This window comes from Gymnoscopelus braueri (genome assembly GCF_963280865.1).
Source record: "Gymnoscopelus braueri genome assembly, chromosome: 14".
Classification (NCBI taxonomy): Eukaryota; Metazoa; Chordata; class Actinopteri; order Myctophiformes; family Myctophidae; genus Gymnoscopelus; species Gymnoscopelus braueri.
In genome coordinates, this window is record NC_137619.1 from 13,967,317 (window position 1) to 13,986,324 (window position 19,008).

Below are 19,008 nucleotides of genomic sequence, written 5' to 3' on the forward strand. Positions count from 1 at the left end.
GTTGACATGTCAATAAAGTTATTTGAAGGCAGATGGTGCGCTAGTTTGGACACCAGATGCACTGCCATCTTTGTTCTGGTTCGGATTTAGTTGTAGTTCATAATTGCAATTGCCTTTCTGTCGGGGGAGGCAAAGAACGGACATAAATCTTATGGATCATGGTAGCGTTAATTACCATAGCGTTGCTGTCGGGCAGAAACATCTTATCTCCATATTTTAACTTTTTGTGTTTTTTCGTAAATTACCGCCTTACTTGATCATACTATAGCGTCACACAAAAGCATCAAAAGTAGCAGATCCGCAAGCTCGCAACGCGGTGCGAAACGTGGTGCGAAACGCGGTGCGAAACGCGACGCGTTTTGAGCTTGTGGATCTGCTACTTTTGCTGTTTGTTTTTTTAATTTGAATCCTGAAAAGTAACAGTTTTGGACATATGAGGTTTCCACCCTACTGAGACGATAGCTTCAATCAGAGAGGTGGAATGAATAGAATTGGTTGTAGTGTTTTCTCTCCGTGGCTCATTAAACAGAAAACGGTGCTGTATTACATTAGTTGCAACTTAAACCTTCTTAAACCTTCTGATCTTTGCTGTTTTTATACAAACAGCCAGTGTGATGCCATCCATTACAGTAGGCCATGTGGATCTCAACCTTTTTCATGCATGTGGCAAGGACCCCCCAAATGTATGTGTATTTGGCTGCGGACCCACACCTGAAAACATGTTGTGCCAGGGATACCCAGAAGAGAAACGTATTACAGATTTTTCAAAAATGTTGTAAAACCTTTTATAATAAAGCCTTTTATAATGACTTATACAGTCAAGTTTCATAATACTTCACAATTACTGGTCACTCTTTTCTTTTGGCCAGGATCATAGTTTATTCAAATTCTCATAGTTGTAAAACAATGATATAATGGATTATAATCACTATTATAATGCATTATAGTGTGATTATAAGTCACTATAAGATAATATTTATAATACGTGGTATTTATAAGACATCATTATAAGACATGTTCATAAGACATGTTTATAAGACATGCCATTAATAAGACATGTTCATAAGACATTATAAGACATGTCTAAGACATGGCCATATACAGTATGAACAGTAAGGGTGTTGAGGAGGAGGTGTGGTTTTGCAGCGTCTGATAGGAGACAGAGAATGACTGAACTAGGAAGGTCATTCCACTGTCAGGACTGCAACACATTGTTGTCTTGCATTTAACCCATTCAATCCACGAACGCATCTGTGTCATTTTACATTTGAGCTATAACCATTATTTTTATACTTTGGGCTATTCAAAAATAGCAGATCTACAAGCCCATGGCGCGGCACTCGGTGCCACGCTACGAGCTTGTAGATCTGCTATTTTTTGAAAGATCTTTCCAACATTTGTGTTGAATACATATATTGTTTTGAAACAACTATTTTAACTCAAATCTTTAATTCTGGGGGGTCCCTGGAATAACATGTTTTGATGGGGATCGGCGGCCAAAAACATAACATTTTGGGGGTCCTCGACATGAAAATGTTTGAGCACCACTGACATAGCAACAATAGTTTTTCAGAAAAATTAAGACATTTGTTGAGACATTTGACAGTTACAAAAGAAGATTTGCTAAAATTGTTGCTATAATAGCATATCTACAAGCTCGTAGTGCGGCACTCGGTGCCATGCTATGAGCTTGTATATCTGCTATTTTTGAATAGCCAAAGAAATCTAAAATGACAGAGATGCGTTCCCGGATTGAATGGGTTAAATTGGATGGACTGTAATTGTCTGACCCTGTTTTAGACGCACACACACACGCACGCACGCACGTTGCACACACACACAACACCCAGAAACACATACTGTAGCCTAATGCAGTGATTCTCAACCACTATTTTTTACAAGTGGGCCCTCAAATAACTGGCAAAACACTAAAATAATATCTCTGCTGTCGGGCAGAAACCAGCTAACTAACTAAATTTTTCAAATTAAAAAACAAAACAAAAAGTGGAGTTAGGAGGTTTTGTCCATCATTGATAAGAACAGCTGAATGGACCTCCAAGCTCACAATGAGGTCAAAAGGGGGTGGAGCCTGGAGTCAGCAAAACCAGCTAACTCCACCCCCCTTTGGTGGAGTTAGCTGGTTTAGCAGACAGTTTGAGGATCCAATGGAGTTAGCTGGTTTTGTCAGAAGCACTTTTTTTAAATACTCATTCATTGGTTCAATATTTCTTTAATCACCACACAGCCTGTTCAATAGCACTGCTTTATGAAAAAAAATATGGAAAAGCTCAAAAATGTAGTTAGCTGGTTTCTGCCCGACAGCAACGAATAATAATGTGATGATACCGATAAATAGGTACATAAAGTATACTACGTTAGCTCCATTGATCCAGGCAGGAAGTTCACAATCGATTGATGGATCATTAAAATAAACATGCTTTGAAAAGTGCACGCGGCCCACCCATCTGACCACTTATCTGACCACTAAATGCATATCAAACTGGGGTCCTTGACAAAGAAAAGTTTGAGAATTGCTGGGATTAGAGAAACACTGAATGTCAAGAACAACAACAATCTTTAAAGGTTTAATGACATTCACTTTTACACCACATTCAAAGTCTTTGTCCTGGTCCTTCAAAAGTGTACAAAAAGTTTTAAGTGAAAATTCCATTCCAGTGATCCATGGCAGGTGTTTTTCTCTCACATTTCTAAAGCCTTTTCAACTGCAATGAAAAAAGAAATCTTTGCCTGCGGGTGTCGCTGGTGAGGGATTTTGCCTGTCAATCATCGCCTCTGCTCCGCCCCCCCCAAAGGAAAGGATAGGGGAGGGGAGGGGCGAGGAGGAGAGTGGGCGGGATTAATCGACTGTGACCTCACTGTCGAAGGGCCAAGCTCAGATTACTTTTCAGCCTAATTATTCAGAAAACCCCAGACCACAGAAAATCCACTGAATGTTCTAAGTTCAGGTTTTTTGGGTGTAATTGAGGTCATAAAACCCCAAATAAAACATTGAAAATAAAAAAAGTGAAAATGAATGTCATGACACCTTTAATGTCGTCTGCACCGTCGGTGGCGTAGAATAACCTAAAAAGCAACATTTAACATGATTAACTCCAGAAATGATTACAATATGGTGTTAGGTCACCATGGTAACCGGGCGTTCCCCGTGTCCTTGGCTGTCATTCCTACGAGGCAGCAGGAACATGTGGGCTGACCAACATGTGAATATGGTTCTGGGCTATTAATAGAGCAGGGAAAGCCACTGGGAGAGAGACAGTGTGAAGGAGGGAGAGAGAGAGAGAGAGAGAGGGGGAGAGAGAGAGAGAGAGAGAGAGAGAGAGAGAGAGAGAGAGAGAGAGAGAGAGAGAGAGAGAGAGAGAGAGAGAGAGAGAGAGAGAGAGGGGGAGAGGCATACAGTGAGAGGAGGAGGGGCAGAGAGAAGCAGGGAGAGAGTTAAATGGGGGCAGGTTAGATGGAAATAAGTGTGGAACGAGAGATTGACAGTGAGAGACAAAGAGTGGGATGAGAGAGACAGACAGACAGACAGACAGACAGACAGACAGACAGACAGACAGACAGACAGACAGATGAGAGGCAGAGAGACAGAAAGATGAGAGGTAGAGAGACAGACAGACAGACAGACAGACAGACAGACAGACAGACAGACAGGTGAGAGGTACTGTAGACAGACAGACAGACAGACAGACAGAGATGAGAGGCAGAGAGGCAGAAAGATGAGAGGTAGAGAGGAAAAGGAGGTAAAGGAGGTGATCAGGTATATGGAGTGTCCTTATTCCTGGTCGTCACCTTGACAAAAGCGTGATACATTTTAACCACTTGAAGCCCAGCACGCCATTCTGGGGGGAGCTGTCTGTCATGCGTGCACATTGCCATGCCCTTGGCTCTGGACACATGAAATCTAACATGCTCATTAACCCGTTCAATCCGGGAACGCATCGGTGGCATTTTAGATTTCTTTGGCTTTTAAAAGATACCAGATCTACAAGCTCATAGCGCGGCACCGAGTGCCGCACTATGAGCTTGTAGATCTTTGTTTTGCGATATTTCTGCTACAAGGTAAAAAAAAACTACAGCAGATTAAAAACATGGCAGACTAGTAAACTACACAGCTGTGAGCTTGTAGAGCTGCTATTTTCAAAAGACTTTTATGGATTTTATACACTTTGTGAAATGGGACATTCTGCATAATGAGTACTTTCTACTTTTGGTACTTTAAGTACATTTTGATACCAATACTTTTGTACTTTTACTCAAGTAGGCCTACATTTTGAATTTGGTATTTTACTGGAAACAGAGTATTTCTTCATTGCAGTATTGATACTTTTACTTAAGTAAAACATTTGAGTACTTTTTCCACCACTGCATACATACAGGTCCCTTGGAGAATATAAACGTGTGTAACGAGTGATGCAGTGACCTATATGTGTCTGTGCCCCTGATGGAACATGAACAGTGGGAATGTTCTGAAGCTGCTTGTATATGAAAATTATGAATTATAAATTATCACATTCTGCTAAGTCCACTAATGTAGGAGTTAATTGAATTAATCGATTTATCCCATTATAAGAAAATAATGAAAATTGATATTCAATAATAATCGATTGATAAAAGATTATTTTGGGCAATATAGGTGAAAATCTATAAAAAAAGAAATGTCCAAAAATAGTGGAAATAGCTGATATACAAGCTCACAGTGCTTTGTGATGTGACAACGACACCGTTGTGCCACAAAGTATAAAAAAGGGCTTAAGTGGTTGATCGATTCAATGATATATAAAAACTTTAATAAACTCTAAAAAAAAAACACTTATTCCACTAATCAAAAAAGTAATGGATAGAATGGCTAAGAACTTAATTGATAGTATGCGGCCCTAGTGTGATAAAGAATAAAAAAATCTGCTAGACCTAGGGCTGTCACCATTATGACATTTTACTTGACGATTAATTGTCGCTCAAATAATTGGGATTATCGATTTAACTGTGTTCCTGTCGTTGAACATTGGAACATTATGAATAAGAATGACATTTCTGTTTGGCTTTTAGGCTTCATAAATAAAAGGTCCACAGGGCAGATATGACAAATAACTTACATAATGTAATAACTTTATACAAACATGTATAGTGGAAATAGTAGATATACAAGCTCAAAACGCGTCACGATGTGACGCGTTTTGAGCTTGTAGATCTACTATTTCCACTATTATACGTTTGAAAATATATGAACATGGCAATGATTATGCAAAAACAGATTGTGATTACCTCAAATAATTGTGATTAGGTGATTATGTAATAATTTTGACAGGCTAGCTAGGCCTTATGTGAACACACAGCTGACACATCTGCCCACACACACGCACACACACATACACGCATACACGCACGCACGCACGCACGCACACGCACACACACACACACACACACACACGCACACACACACGCTGCCCTGTAAATGTACAAAACATTATGCGATGAAATAAATGCCATAAGATGATCATATCACATGATTAAGAGCTATATCTGTTTTAATTGTCAAAATAAATTTAAAAAACTGCAGAGTGTGAGGGTCACTCTCTTTAAAATAAATGCTCAGATGAACTTTAAATGTAAAACTCTCCATCTGCTCAGTCTCTGTAGCAGATGGAAATATGAAATAAAAACATTAAAAACATTTTATAGCTTAAACCTTTGCCATTTACTGATCATTAAAGAAAAAAATCTATAAAAAAATGAAAGATGGACATTGGATATACAGAGATTTGTGGAATTCATATTGATTTGTTTTTTTGTTTTCTTTGGTTATGAATATGAAAGCAATTTCTTTATTTTCATTCCATGTGTCTATCTGCTACAGAGGCTGAGAAATAAACATAGAGCAACATCTAAAATGACTGGCATCAAAGGTATTTCATATACTGTACAGTACAACAGACTCTCTCTCTCTCTCTCTCTCACACGCACGCACGCACGCACGCACACACACACGCACGCACGCATGCACGCACGCACGCACGCACGCACGCACACACGCACGCACGCACGCACGCACACACGCACACACACACACCCCTAGCCTCTCTATATGTGCCAATGGAACAGCACACAGTAAGATCCTGAGTGCTCTCCTAATTGAACTCTCAGTGTACAAATGGAACCAAATGGACACACTCTGAGTTAAATTCATCCTCATTGTTTTGCAGTGTGCAGACAAGAGGACAAGGCTGCTGTAATGAGAGCAAGGGTGTGTATTTCAATACACTAACAAATAGTCACGTCTACAAACGCTGCTTTCTGGCTGTGCTGGCTGCACCAGGTTCAAGTTGTGTCAGCTGTCATTTACATCAGTGGTTCTCAAACCTTCTCAAGTCAAAGACCCCCAAATTGTAATTGGCCGCGAATCCCCCTTCTGAAAAGCTTTTGTGCCAGGAAACCCCAGAAGAGAAGATTTATGTTATAAAATAAATTCAAAATAATTCAAAAGTTGTACAAGCTCGTACATTTGCTATTTTTGAATAGCCAACGTATTGGATAAAGTGGTTAAAATTATTGTGATGCTATATTAATTAATTTCGCTGGGGACCCCCTGGAATCCCCCCAAGGACCCCTTGGGGATGAAAGTTACGCTACTTAAGTTACACAGTACATGTTGTTGTTTTTTTATATCAATGCATTGCTGTTTTGAAATTTTGAAAATCTTCCAAAATAATTCATAGATTTGTAGACAGAGAATAGAGAAAAAATCATATTGCCTATTTTCACTATTTAAAATAGGTGGTTAATTAATAATATATTTTTCCCTTTTCCTAGAAATGTAGTGGAGTGGAGTCAAAAGTACAATATTTGTTTTTGAAATGTATAGTGGAGTAGTCATAAGTATCCAAAAGAATCCATAAAAAATACTCAAGTAAAGTAGGCCTACAGATACTCAAAATATTTTCTTAAGTAGCCTACAGTACTCAAGTTAATGTACAAAGTGCATTTACTGTACACCACTGACAGTACATGATTAATTTAACAAATTTAGTGTAAATATATAACCAAATGGACCCTTACGGGGTAGATTTATAACAAGAGTAAAGTCTATACAACAGACTGGCTGCTCTAGGTAAAACATGTGACAGCTGTCATTTACATACATTTTCATACATGATAGAATCATATCTACAGAGAATAGTCATTTGTGCAGGAATTTGTGTTGGCAGTGCAGTGACATTAGTGCAAAGCAGTGTTGTAAAGTAAAGTAACAAAGTACATTTACTCAAGTATTGTACTTAAGTACAATGTTGAGTTTTTTTGTTTTTTTACTTGACTGGAGTATTTCCAATTTGCAATACTTTTACTTCTACTGTATTCCATCTCAGAGGCAAATATTATACTTTTTACTCCACTTCAATTATTTGAAAACTTTAGTTACTAGTTACTTTGTAGATTTTCTTTAATTGCGATTAAGCGATTATGTAATAATTGTGACAGGCCTATACCAGCAACAGAGTTCCAGACCCTGATGTTTGGGTAATGGTGGGAGTGGAGGGCAGTGATCCAGGCGTCCCGTGTTGGTGTCGGTTAGTCCATATATCCCCTCACAATGTATCACAGTGGTTTTCCCTTACAGGCAAAGCTAAAGCAGTTTTTTTGGTTGCCTACCAAGCATTCTCCTCCTGACTGGAATCCAACCAGACAGTAGTTTTACTAGAATGACTCATTAATTTAGATTAGCAATAATTAATCCCCCATTCACCCACCCACACACACACAGACAAACAGACACACACACACACACACACAGACAAACAGACACACACACACACACACACACACACACACACACACACACACACACACACACACACACACACACACACACACACACACACACACACACACACACACCAACGTTTTGTTCTCTATCAAAGTAAAAGCACCTCCCATTTGTGACGTCAAGCAGAACATGAACAATGGAGCAGAAAAGGCCAAAGCAGATATCATCTAATTATTTTAGTATTTATAGCCGAGTCAAGGCTGTGGTTTTTCAATCAGAACTCTGTGTTAGTTAGTGTTCAGGGTGAGATGTCTTAGCCTGGCATTGCCAGACTGATCACGCAGGATCACAATTTCAATAGGCTCTATACACAGCAGCCATATTGGAAAGAAGTTGGGCCTCTTCCTTACTTCCTTCACAGGTGTTACCAATGATTCTAATGAAGGCTCTGTTCCATTTAGTGCATGTAGCACAGTAGTTCTCAAACCTTTTGATTTCAGGGACCCCCATAACTCTGAGTGTACAAATGGAACCAAATGGACCCTTATGGGTCCATTTGGTACCATTTGTACACTCTCAGAGTTACACACCCGCAAGGGGCCATTTGGAACCCCCTCAAGGAACCATGAGGGTACCTGGTCCACACTCTGTTTGACCAAAATGGAACAAAGCCTTTATTAGTATCATTGGTAACACCTGTGAAGTAAGTAAGAAGAGGCCCAATTTCTTTCCAATATGGCTGCTGTGCATAGAGCCTATTACATTTCATTCAGTTCAATTGTAGCCTATTACGCCGAATATCCACAATTTATCTCAAGACACTTTACATGTAGAGCAGAGGCCCGACATTGTCCCACCCTGAGCAAACAATTTGTGCGACAGTAGCAACAGAAAAACTCCCACTTAAACCCCCATATGGTTGAGCGTTGTGAGCTTGTCGATCTGCTAATTCCTGCGACAGTTTGCCCTCAGAATATGGATCCATGGGGTTTAAGTGGTTAACTGGAAGAAACGTCAGGCAGACCCAGGCTCTAGGGTGGGCGGCCATCTGCCTCGACCGTGTCGGGGGGGACGGGGGGGATGGGGGGGACGGCCGAGTAGTGGTGGAAGACGTACTCCATTTTTTACTTGAGTAAAAGTATCAATACTGCAATGCAGAAATACAAGTACAAGTCTCGTATTCAGAATTTTCTTGAGTAAAAGTACAAAAGTATTTGCTTCAAAATGTACTTACAGTACCAAAAGTCAAAATAGTCATTATGCAGAAATCTTCCATTTCATGTTTTCAAAATGTATAAATTGAAATCATTTGAAAATTGCAGATCTACAAGCTCACAAGATGCGACACGTTGTGAGCTTGTAGATCGGCTATTTTCAAATAGCCTAAGACTATATATATATATATATATATATTCTTTATTTTCTTGTTTTTTGCTCTGGTTACCACTGTTCCTTGCTATTGTTCTATATTTTATTACTTTGTTTTTTGCTCTGTTTCTTGCTTTTTGTTTTTCTTACTCTGTAAAGCACCTTGAGCTGCATTTATTTCATGAAAGGTGCTATATAAATAAAGTTTATTATTATTATTATTATATAGGGCTGAAGTGGTTAATGCATGTTTTGTAATAATATTTAAAATCTACAAAGTAACTAATAACTAAAGTTGTCCAATAATTGTAGTGGAGTAAAAGTAAATTGGATACTCTTGAATACTCCGGTGAAGTAAAAAACCCTCAAATTGTGTACTTAAGTAAAGTACTTCAGTAAATGTACTTAGTTACACCACTGCCCAGGCTAAAGGATGGGCGGCCATCTGCCTCGACCCGGGGGGTGGGGGGGGGGTGAAGAGAAAGAGGAGAGAGATGGAGAGAAGGAGAGACAGAGAGGGAGAGAGATACGCTCAAAAGCATCAACAACATTCACAAACGTTTCCCAACAATATCGTGGACTGATCCCACGTGATCACTCTGCCAATGCCTGGCTAGAGATGTCTGCATCGAGTCCTCAGTCATCAGTTTAACAAATTACTTTATAAGGCTCTTTTGAACGGTGACAAAGTTGTACAGTATATATTGTAGATAAAGTTTGTTATTATTGTCATCTGGGATGAGCTAGACAGTTTTACGGTCTTATTACTTTAAATCATCAGTCAGTGAATGTTGGAATATCTCCAATTTGAGCACTGATCATTCCCATCACATCAAAATCTGCAGTGAAAGATTGCACTCTCTCAAGAGTTAAAAGTCCCATCCGTTCTCCAGTTATTGGTTAGTTATAAGTTACTCAAATTAAATCCAAAGACTCAGATTTAAATGGATTTAACCTACAATTAATATATCTTGTAGTTGGTTGAAACGACTGATTTGAGTGACAACAATATTAATGAGTATAGTACTTCACCTCATTTTACTCCTTCCCTCCAAAAATAAAATAAATAAAATAAAATGTAGGCTAGATAACAGTGACCGACATACAGTAAATGGAGCAGTTACCACGCACGCACGCACGCACGCACGCACGCACGCACGCACGCACGCACGCACGCACGCACGCACGCACGCACGCACGCACGCACGCACGCACACACACTCGCGCGCGCACCCCCACGCACGCACACACACATGCACGCACACAGACACACACACACACACACACACACACACACACACACACACACACACACACACACACACACACACACACACACACACACACACACACACACACACACACACACACACACACACACACACACACACACACACACACACACACAGACACACAGGGTTGATAAGCCGGCTGGTTAGACCTACTTTTCCTGGCCTTTTACTAATAGGATTCCCCCCTCTCTCCACTTTCCCATGATGCACTCTGCTCTATCCATATCCATGTACTGTATACGGTATAAACACACTGTATAAACACACACCTGTAGACACAAGTAGAGCCAATGCATGCAAACACACACACACACACACACACACACACACACACACACACACACACACACACACACACACACACACACACACACACACACACACACACACACACACACACACACACACACGTATAGTATTGTATGTCTATATATATGTCTTGATGAATTAAATACACAGGACCACAATGGAAACAAGCCCTCAGGGTTTGTTGTGTTATCCTTGTAGCATTATTGTATAACTGTACCTCTGTACTTTTTTGCAAACTGTTGATAAAGTATTCAATCAATCAATACCCCAGACGCACACTAAAACCTGACTTAGTTGCGCGCCGTTGTCGGGCACTTAAAATATAGCAGATCTACAAGCTCACAAGAGCTTGTTGATCTGCTATTTTAGGTGCCCCGACACCTGCGCGCGCAACCACGCATAAATCAGGCATATAAGTCGTGTCTGTGTGTTTGTGATCTCACCTACAGTATGTATCTTCATGTCCTCCTCGCCTCTCAAAACAAACAACATCCCATCACGACTCTCTCTCTCAGGAGTTTTCTCTCGTATAACCTGTTGCCTTTCATTCCAGGTTACATCCATAGTGGATTGTGTACAGTTCTTATCCTCTCCTTTCCCTCCCTCCCTCCCTCCCTCCCTCCCTCCCTCTCTCTTTCTTTCTGTCTCCCAGCTTATAGCTCCACCTTCACACCGCCCGCCGTCGCTCAACTTTCCCCCCACGTCCTCCCGCCCACCCAGGAAGCGAGACAGCCTGAAAGTATAACCAACACAACCGGCTGAGTGGCTGAGCAGTCCTGCTACTGCTTCTCCTCCTCGGGAGCCTGTCCAATAGGGAGAGAGGGAAGCCCAGAGCACAGAGAGACAGATGGCAGAGAGGAGGACGGTACAGGCAGCTTACATGAAGGGGGGGGGGGGGTATAGGGGGGTGGAGGGGGGGTGAAGGTCATCAAAGGTTGTGAGTATTTTATTTTATTTTCCGGGGATCAAGGATTCTCCCACGGCGGCTAATTATGTAATCTCACCGTCGTGTCTGCAGCCCCCCTGATCACAGACCAGATACAGTATGTTAACATGGACTATGTGCTACTGTACCTCCTGTCTGAGTCTTTCTGTCCTCTGTCTCTCCTACACTGTCTCCCTCTCAGCTGTTATACTGTCTGTCTCTCCTATTCTGTCGCCCTCTCAGCTTTCCTACTGTCGGTCTCTCCTACACTGTCTGTCTCTCAGCTTTCCTGTCTGTCTCTCCTACACTGTCTGTCTCCCAACTTTCCCTACTGTCTGTCTCTCCTACACTGTCTCCCTCACAGTTTTCCCAATGTCTGTCTCTCCTACACTGTCTCCCTCTCAGTCTGTCTCAATAAGACAACACAGTGTAGAACAGGGACACTTGGTAAATTCCCACCAGTGACGTCCAGCAGACAACTAGGGCAAAGAGCACCGAAGTCCTGACGTCACTGCCAGTAGAGGGCGCATTCCGCAGGTTCATGGCTTTACTTTTTGTATTGATATCCTCATTGGGGAATCTTAGATCGCTTCATATAAGAACTGTGTTCCAAAAATAAACACACCACCCTGGCGTTTTTACTCATATGGATATGAAGCATCGACTGAAGGTGTAAATGTACACATTTACCCAAAGAGTAACACAATATAAACACTAGAAACGAGTCAAACAACCCAAAGACTACATTTCCCATGAACGCGGCTGCTGTGGGGACAGTGATTTCAGACCCGGAAGTAGTAGTTCATAAGACTTTTAAGGCAGAATTAATTCCATTTTCGCCAGAAACAGGCTGTATCAAATATGAATGAATATCATAAACAATGCAGAGACACCCCTCTGACAAAAACGCCAGGGTGGTGTGTTTATGTTTGGAACACAGTTCTTATATGACGTGATCTAAGATTATCAAATGGGGATTTCAACACAAAAAAATAAAGCCACGAACCCTGGAACAGCGCCCTCTACTGGCCCTCTACTGGCAGTGACGTCAGACTTCGGTGCTCTATAGGCTACTACTACTGGACCTGAATTGTCTATGTACTTGGATCTCTTTATCTAGTCTTCTTCTAATTTGCCAAAAGTAATTACCCCCCACAGTGTTTCTGTAAATATATTGTTACTGCTCCTAGCATTGATGATTTCTTGTATAGTATTGTATGTCTTTATATGTCTTGATGAATTGAATACGCAGGACCACAATGGAAACAAGCCCTAAGGGATTTTTGTGTTATCCTTTTAGCATTATTGTATTAACTGTACCTCTGTCCATTTTGCAAACTGTTAATAAAGTTGTGAGCTTGTAGATCTGCTATTTTCGGCTAATGTCCCCCCCCCCCATTCAAGTGGTTAAGCACAGAATAGAACAGCCAAATGTTTGTTGCACCAGAGATCATCACACTTCATTACAGTGTGATGTGACACTAGACACACTGACACACTGCATTACAGTGTGGTAACACTGCATTACAGTGTGGTATGACACTAGACACACTGACACACTGCATTACAGTGTGATGTGACACTAGACACACTGACACACTGCATTACAGTGTGATGTGACACTAGACACACTGACACACTGCATTACAGTGTGATGTGACACTAGACACACTGACACACTGCGTTACAGTGTGATAACACTGCATTACAGTGTGATAACACTGCATTACAGTGTGATAACACTGCATTACAGTGTGGTATGCCAGCATCTCCATTGCAGAACATTAAGCTCTGCATCAGGTTGTCCAGACTGGCCAGCACATTATTTCAGTAGGTACAGTAAAGTAGAGCGCGGCTAGCGCCAGATTTCTGGGTCCAATACCGTTACAGATTTTGGAGAGATCTAGAGTACTACCGATTACCAATGTGTTGACAGAAATTATTTTATAATGACAAAGAAAAACATTTTTTTTAAATTAAAGTTTCTATTTGAGAACATTTAAATGATAAGCAACCAACTAAATACAATTAAACGCAAAGTACTTTTTGATGGCTAAATATTTAGGGTAGTTAAAATAAGTGTTAAATAGCTGCTATAGAGTGTTTGTTCAGTAACAGGAGTCTCCATGTCTCTTCAGATACCATTTTTATCCAATCAGGAGAGAGAACTCACACAGGATACAGGATAAACAAGTGAAATTGGAAGTGATGACACAAAGACATGAGCAGACAGAATGGGAACTGGAAGTGGAACATTATCAAATTTAAGCTGATAAATGGGTACTGTCTCCTGATTGGCTGAAACTGGCAACCCACCTGAAAATACATTTTTTTTTATTAATTAGCCAGAGATACGGGGAGACCCCTGTTACTGAACAAACACTCACTATCTGGATAGTGCTTGAACCTTTTAACGAAAAACTAATGAAAAATATCACTTAATACCCTACCTTTAAGTGCATCATATTAAAACTTCAATATAAGAAAGAAACACTTAACTTTAATCATAATGACTATCGGTTGTCAGAGGGAACAATAGCAATGAGGTGGCAAGACAACACATGTGTCACCAATGCTTGCAATGTTGAGCCTGTCAGCAATGGTGGAAAAAGTATTCATATGTTTACACTGCAATGTAGAAATACTCTGTATTAGCAGTAGCAGTCTGGAATTCAAAATTGACTTGCGTAAAAGTACACAAGTATTGGCATCAAAATGTATATAGGGCTGAAGTGGTTAATGTATGTTTTGTAATAACTAGACCATACCCGTAGGGGGATATGAGCACCCAAGCCCCGGTGAAGGGCGCAGGCGAAAGTACAGACCTTGCTGCTTGTTTCTCGCACGAAACCCGCGAAACCTGGCAACGTCATCTCCCATTGTTTGACACATAATGGCTAATAAAAAGCTGAGATTTGATGAAATTGAGAAACGGGCTTCGCAGTTAAGTTCAGATGGTAATGGGCAATGGCTGTGTGCAAAATCAGATCAAGTGCTCCAGCCAGTGAGGAGAAACGGGCACACACCAACCAAGGCCACAGAGGTTACTAGAATTATAGGAGGATAATCAAAATCTTCAAAGTAACTAGTAACTAAAGTTTTCCAATCATTGTAGTGGAGAACAATATTTGCCTCTGAGATGTCTAAAAGTAAAAGTACTGAAAACTGGAAATACTCCAATAAAGTACAAATACCTCAAAAATTGTATTTAAGTACAGTACTTGAGTAAATGTACTTTCCACCACTGCCTGTCAGTGTGGTGCAATGTCACAGCGAAGAAAAGAAGAGAAGGGTTCCTGTTGCTATGTCCATCAATCATCAAGAAAAACAATGAACACATGGGGAGTATTGAACTGTGTGTCAGACATGCAATGTGTGCTCATCCATCTCTACCACAACACTCATGAAGTCACGGTGGTGGTATATGAACCGCTATCCTTGATAGGTCAATCGCCAACATTTGGCTGATGTACCAACGAAGATTGCCTGACACCAGAATAACAAGAACAAATGACATAAATGCCAATTATGACATGGTATAGTAACAGTCTGAAAACAGGGTGGTCCCTCGTTCTCCGCGGGAGGCAGTATTTCGTGCCCAGGCCAGCCGGGGAGTGACGAACAGACTGTCACGGTATTAAGCCGAAAAGCGTAGATCTGCAAGCACCGGCCAGCGAATGCCACCTGTGTCCACTCTGAGGAGCGCTGTGGCCGGCCAGCCTCCAGAGCATGGGAACTTGGGAAGCGATAGCTATAATCAATCATCAAAAAGTCTTGCGAAACACCCACATTTTGAAAAAACACCCTTTTCCCCACGGCTAAGGATAAGGATAATTCCTTTTAACAGGTCGTGTTTCCAATGAGAACCTGTGAGCAATTAGGGGTTAAGAGTCTTGCTCAGGGACAAGTTTAATTTCATCGACACATATGCTGGCCTGGCCTGGAATCGAACCTGGGGCAACCAGGGCCTCTGGCTCCCTAGGCGGGCTCACTAACCACTCAGCTATGGCCGCCCCAAATGTAGGACTGGTTACCCCAGTCAAAAACCCATGCCTCTCAAGAAATTCAGAACAGTGTCTGTCACCCTACCGGCAATTAACGAAGTCTGTGCCAGATCTGGGCCACCCACCGTCTTCCTCTCCTCCACCTGCCAAAGCTACACAAAAGGGATGCCACACCCACCCACCACCAGTGAAGTCCACTTTGACAGCGTTGGCCACTGGCCTGCCTTCGGAATACACACAGCGTGGAATGGATGCTGCAATATCTGTCCAAGAGGTGTGTCCCAGTGGAGATATGATAAAATGTGGAATCTTTCTGTTCTGAAACAACAAGCAACACTGCCTTGCTGCATACCTACCCGAGGAAAGAGACATTTCTAGGACAGCAACTCATACCTGAAGGCATGAAATCGGCCATGGGTTATTTTCTGGTGAAATTTAAAGGAAATAAGACATTATTTTAGGGATGTCCGATATTGGCTCGAAACACGTCGCGAGCTTGTAGATCTGCTACTTTTGACGCTTTTGTGTGACGCTCTAGTATGATCAAGTAGGGCATTCATTTACGAAAAAAACCCAAAAGTTAAAATATGGAGATATTAGAGGTTTCTGCCCGACAGCAACGATATGGTTAATAGGTTTGGTATTTGTAGTGCGCATCCCATCCAGTTATTACACTGGCCCGGGGCGCAGTCCGAAGGAGAAAAGAAGGAGACAAGAGAAAAACAAAGGACAAGACAAAGAAGACAATGCTAGTACAACAAGAAATCAGTCACACTGTCAGTCAGTCACACCAGGAGGGAGTAGAAAACTAAACAGACACACACACACACACACACACACACACACACACACACTCGCACTCGCACTCGCACTCGCACTCGCACTCGCACACGCACACGCACACGCACACGCACAAACACACACACACACACACACACACACACACACCCACACACACACACACACACACACACACACACACACACACAGCGGACCGAGTCAAACTAAATGTAATGCCTCAACTTCTACAAAAGTGCTTGTCAGGGTGGGGGCTGGGGGGTCCCCAGTTCAAATAAGATTATTTTGGGGGGTCACAGCCTGAAAAAGGTTGAGAACCTGGTCTAAACTAAAGCACTTTGAATTGCCTAGTTGTTGAAACATGCTTGGCAAATAAACATACCTTTCCTCTCTTTCTCCCTCCAAGATCTGTGAATTGGCTGTGACAGGACTAATCCCCCTCCCCGAACCTCTACTTGGCTGCCTTTCCTCTTCTTCAGTGTGTGTGTGTGTGTGTGTGTGTGTGTGTGTGTGTGTGTGTGTGTGTGTGTGTGTGTGTGTGTGTGTGTGTGTGTGTGTGTGTGTGTGTGTGTGTGTGTGTGTGTGTGTGTGTGTGTTTATGTGCACATGCACGTTTCCTCAACAGGCTCCAAATACTACTACTACCTGAGTGCCAGGGTCCAAGGTACCAAACCATATGTAAGATAGAACGCTAGTTAAAAGTACAACGTTCACTCTGCATATAGGACACAGGGTTCAGAGTCATTAAAATACCTCCCTATACCCTACTGCCATAAACCCTATACTTGGTTGACCGGAGTCCCTCAGGGCTCTATACTAGTGTCTAGTGTCAATCCGATCTACAAGCTCACCCATTTTCCTGCGAATGTTTTCCCCAAAGTATGGATGCTGGGGTTTAAGTGGTTAATGTGTCTTTACCCTACTACGTCCTAGGCCTGTACACCGCAGGGGGCTCCAACTATTGGTTATTTTATTAGTGAATATTTGATCGATTACTTCTTTCTGTATTAACTTTGCTTTAATATTTTGTAAACAAAATGTTTACCCCCCCCCCCGCAAAAAAAACGATTGATTATTTTATCTGAATCAATTTATTTTATTTTATAATTGATTACTTTGATTAGTTTTATTGTTGCACCCCGAGTATTGCATAGTTATGTGTTATTTGCTGCCCCCACTCAGGTTAGTCAGGATTCTTTGGATTAGGTATAGCTGTGACCATGCACCTATATGACTAGCACCACATGTTAGAAACATACAGCTACTTTTGAAATTTGAACATTTTTATAGAAGTACAGAAATACAACAGGTTACACACGCCAAGTGAAAGTGTGGTTAATTCTGTCTGTAGGTTTATATTTAACCAATGAAAAGTATGAACAAGAGCTTGAGACTAAATAATAACTACATTGAATCCATGCTGGGAACATGAACATGAACTTTCCTGAAAAGTAACGGTTTTGGACCGGTTTTCTGCCCAGCAGCGACAATATGCTACGTTAATACGCCTGAACAGAATTACAGTACAATATTGTTGCTGTCGGGCAGAAACCTTTTATCTCCATATTTAAACTTTTTGTGTTTCTTTGTAAATTAACGCCCTACTTGATCATACTACAGCGTCACACAAAAGCATCAAAAGTAGCAGATCCACAAGCTCGAAACGGGGTGCGAAGCGACGCGTTTCGAGCTTGTCGATCTGCTACTTTTGATATGGTTAAGATGCCTCCCCAACCCATGCTTAACCTTTTATCTTTTTAATCTAGCACTTATCTTTTATTGTTTTTCTTCTTAATAAAGTTGGTTCCTTCCTTTTCTTTATGTAAAGCGACTCTGGGTAGTTAGAAAAACATTATATAAATCTGAGCAATTATTACTATTATTATTTTTTTAATTGTTTCCTGAAAAGTTACCGTTTTGGACATATGAGGTTTCCACCCGACAGAGACGATATGATAGTAAATAAATGGTAACTGGTGCATTCATAATTGCGCTTCTCTCCAAAGCATTCACACATACACATTCACACACCGACCGCGGCAGAAACCATGCAAGGCACCAACCTGCTCATCAGCAGCAGTTTAGGGTTAAACCGTGTCTTGCTCAAAGACACATTGACACACAGCCATGCAGGAAGGAGCTCCTGCATGAGGGGGGAGGGGGGCGGGGAATCGAACCAGGGAACATTCCGATTCCCCAACATGCTAGTACATTATGATAGTAGAGTATATGCTACGCTAGGCTAATACATCAGCTGTGTCCACTGCTGAGCAGGGGGTCCTGTCTGCTGTATATTGCACATGGGGGGGATATCTCTCTCACAGCCAACACTAGTGGCAGTCTGATCGATACACTGTATGCTTAACTAAGTGCTTTACATACTGTAGGCAGATCAATCCAGAGACACATACTGTTACATACAGTATGTGCAAGCGTGTGAGCCTGTGTGCGTGCAAGGTGTCTACTGTATGTGCAAGTGTGTGAGCCTGCTTGCAATGTGTGCCCACTGCCCATGTACAAGTGTGTGTATGTAGT

At 41.5% G+C, this 19,008-nt stretch overlaps 1 protein-coding gene across 2 annotated transcripts in view; it reads right to left on the reverse strand.

Moving 5' to 3' along the window:
- Positions 1–11,331, reverse strand: part of psda (pleckstrin and Sec7 domain containing a) — a 103,996-nt gene extending 92,665 nt beyond the window's left edge. The window contains exon 1 of one of the 2 annotated variants that reach the window (XM_080448626.1): positions 11,194–11,331. The gene's annotated coding sequence lies outside the window, so the exon portion shown is untranslated. Of the gene's footprint in view, positions 1–11,189 lie in introns of both variants that reach the window. The other variant, XM_080448625.1, reaches the window with a different exon arrangement.
- Between the last annotated feature and the right edge of the window lie 7,677 nt (positions 11,332–19,008).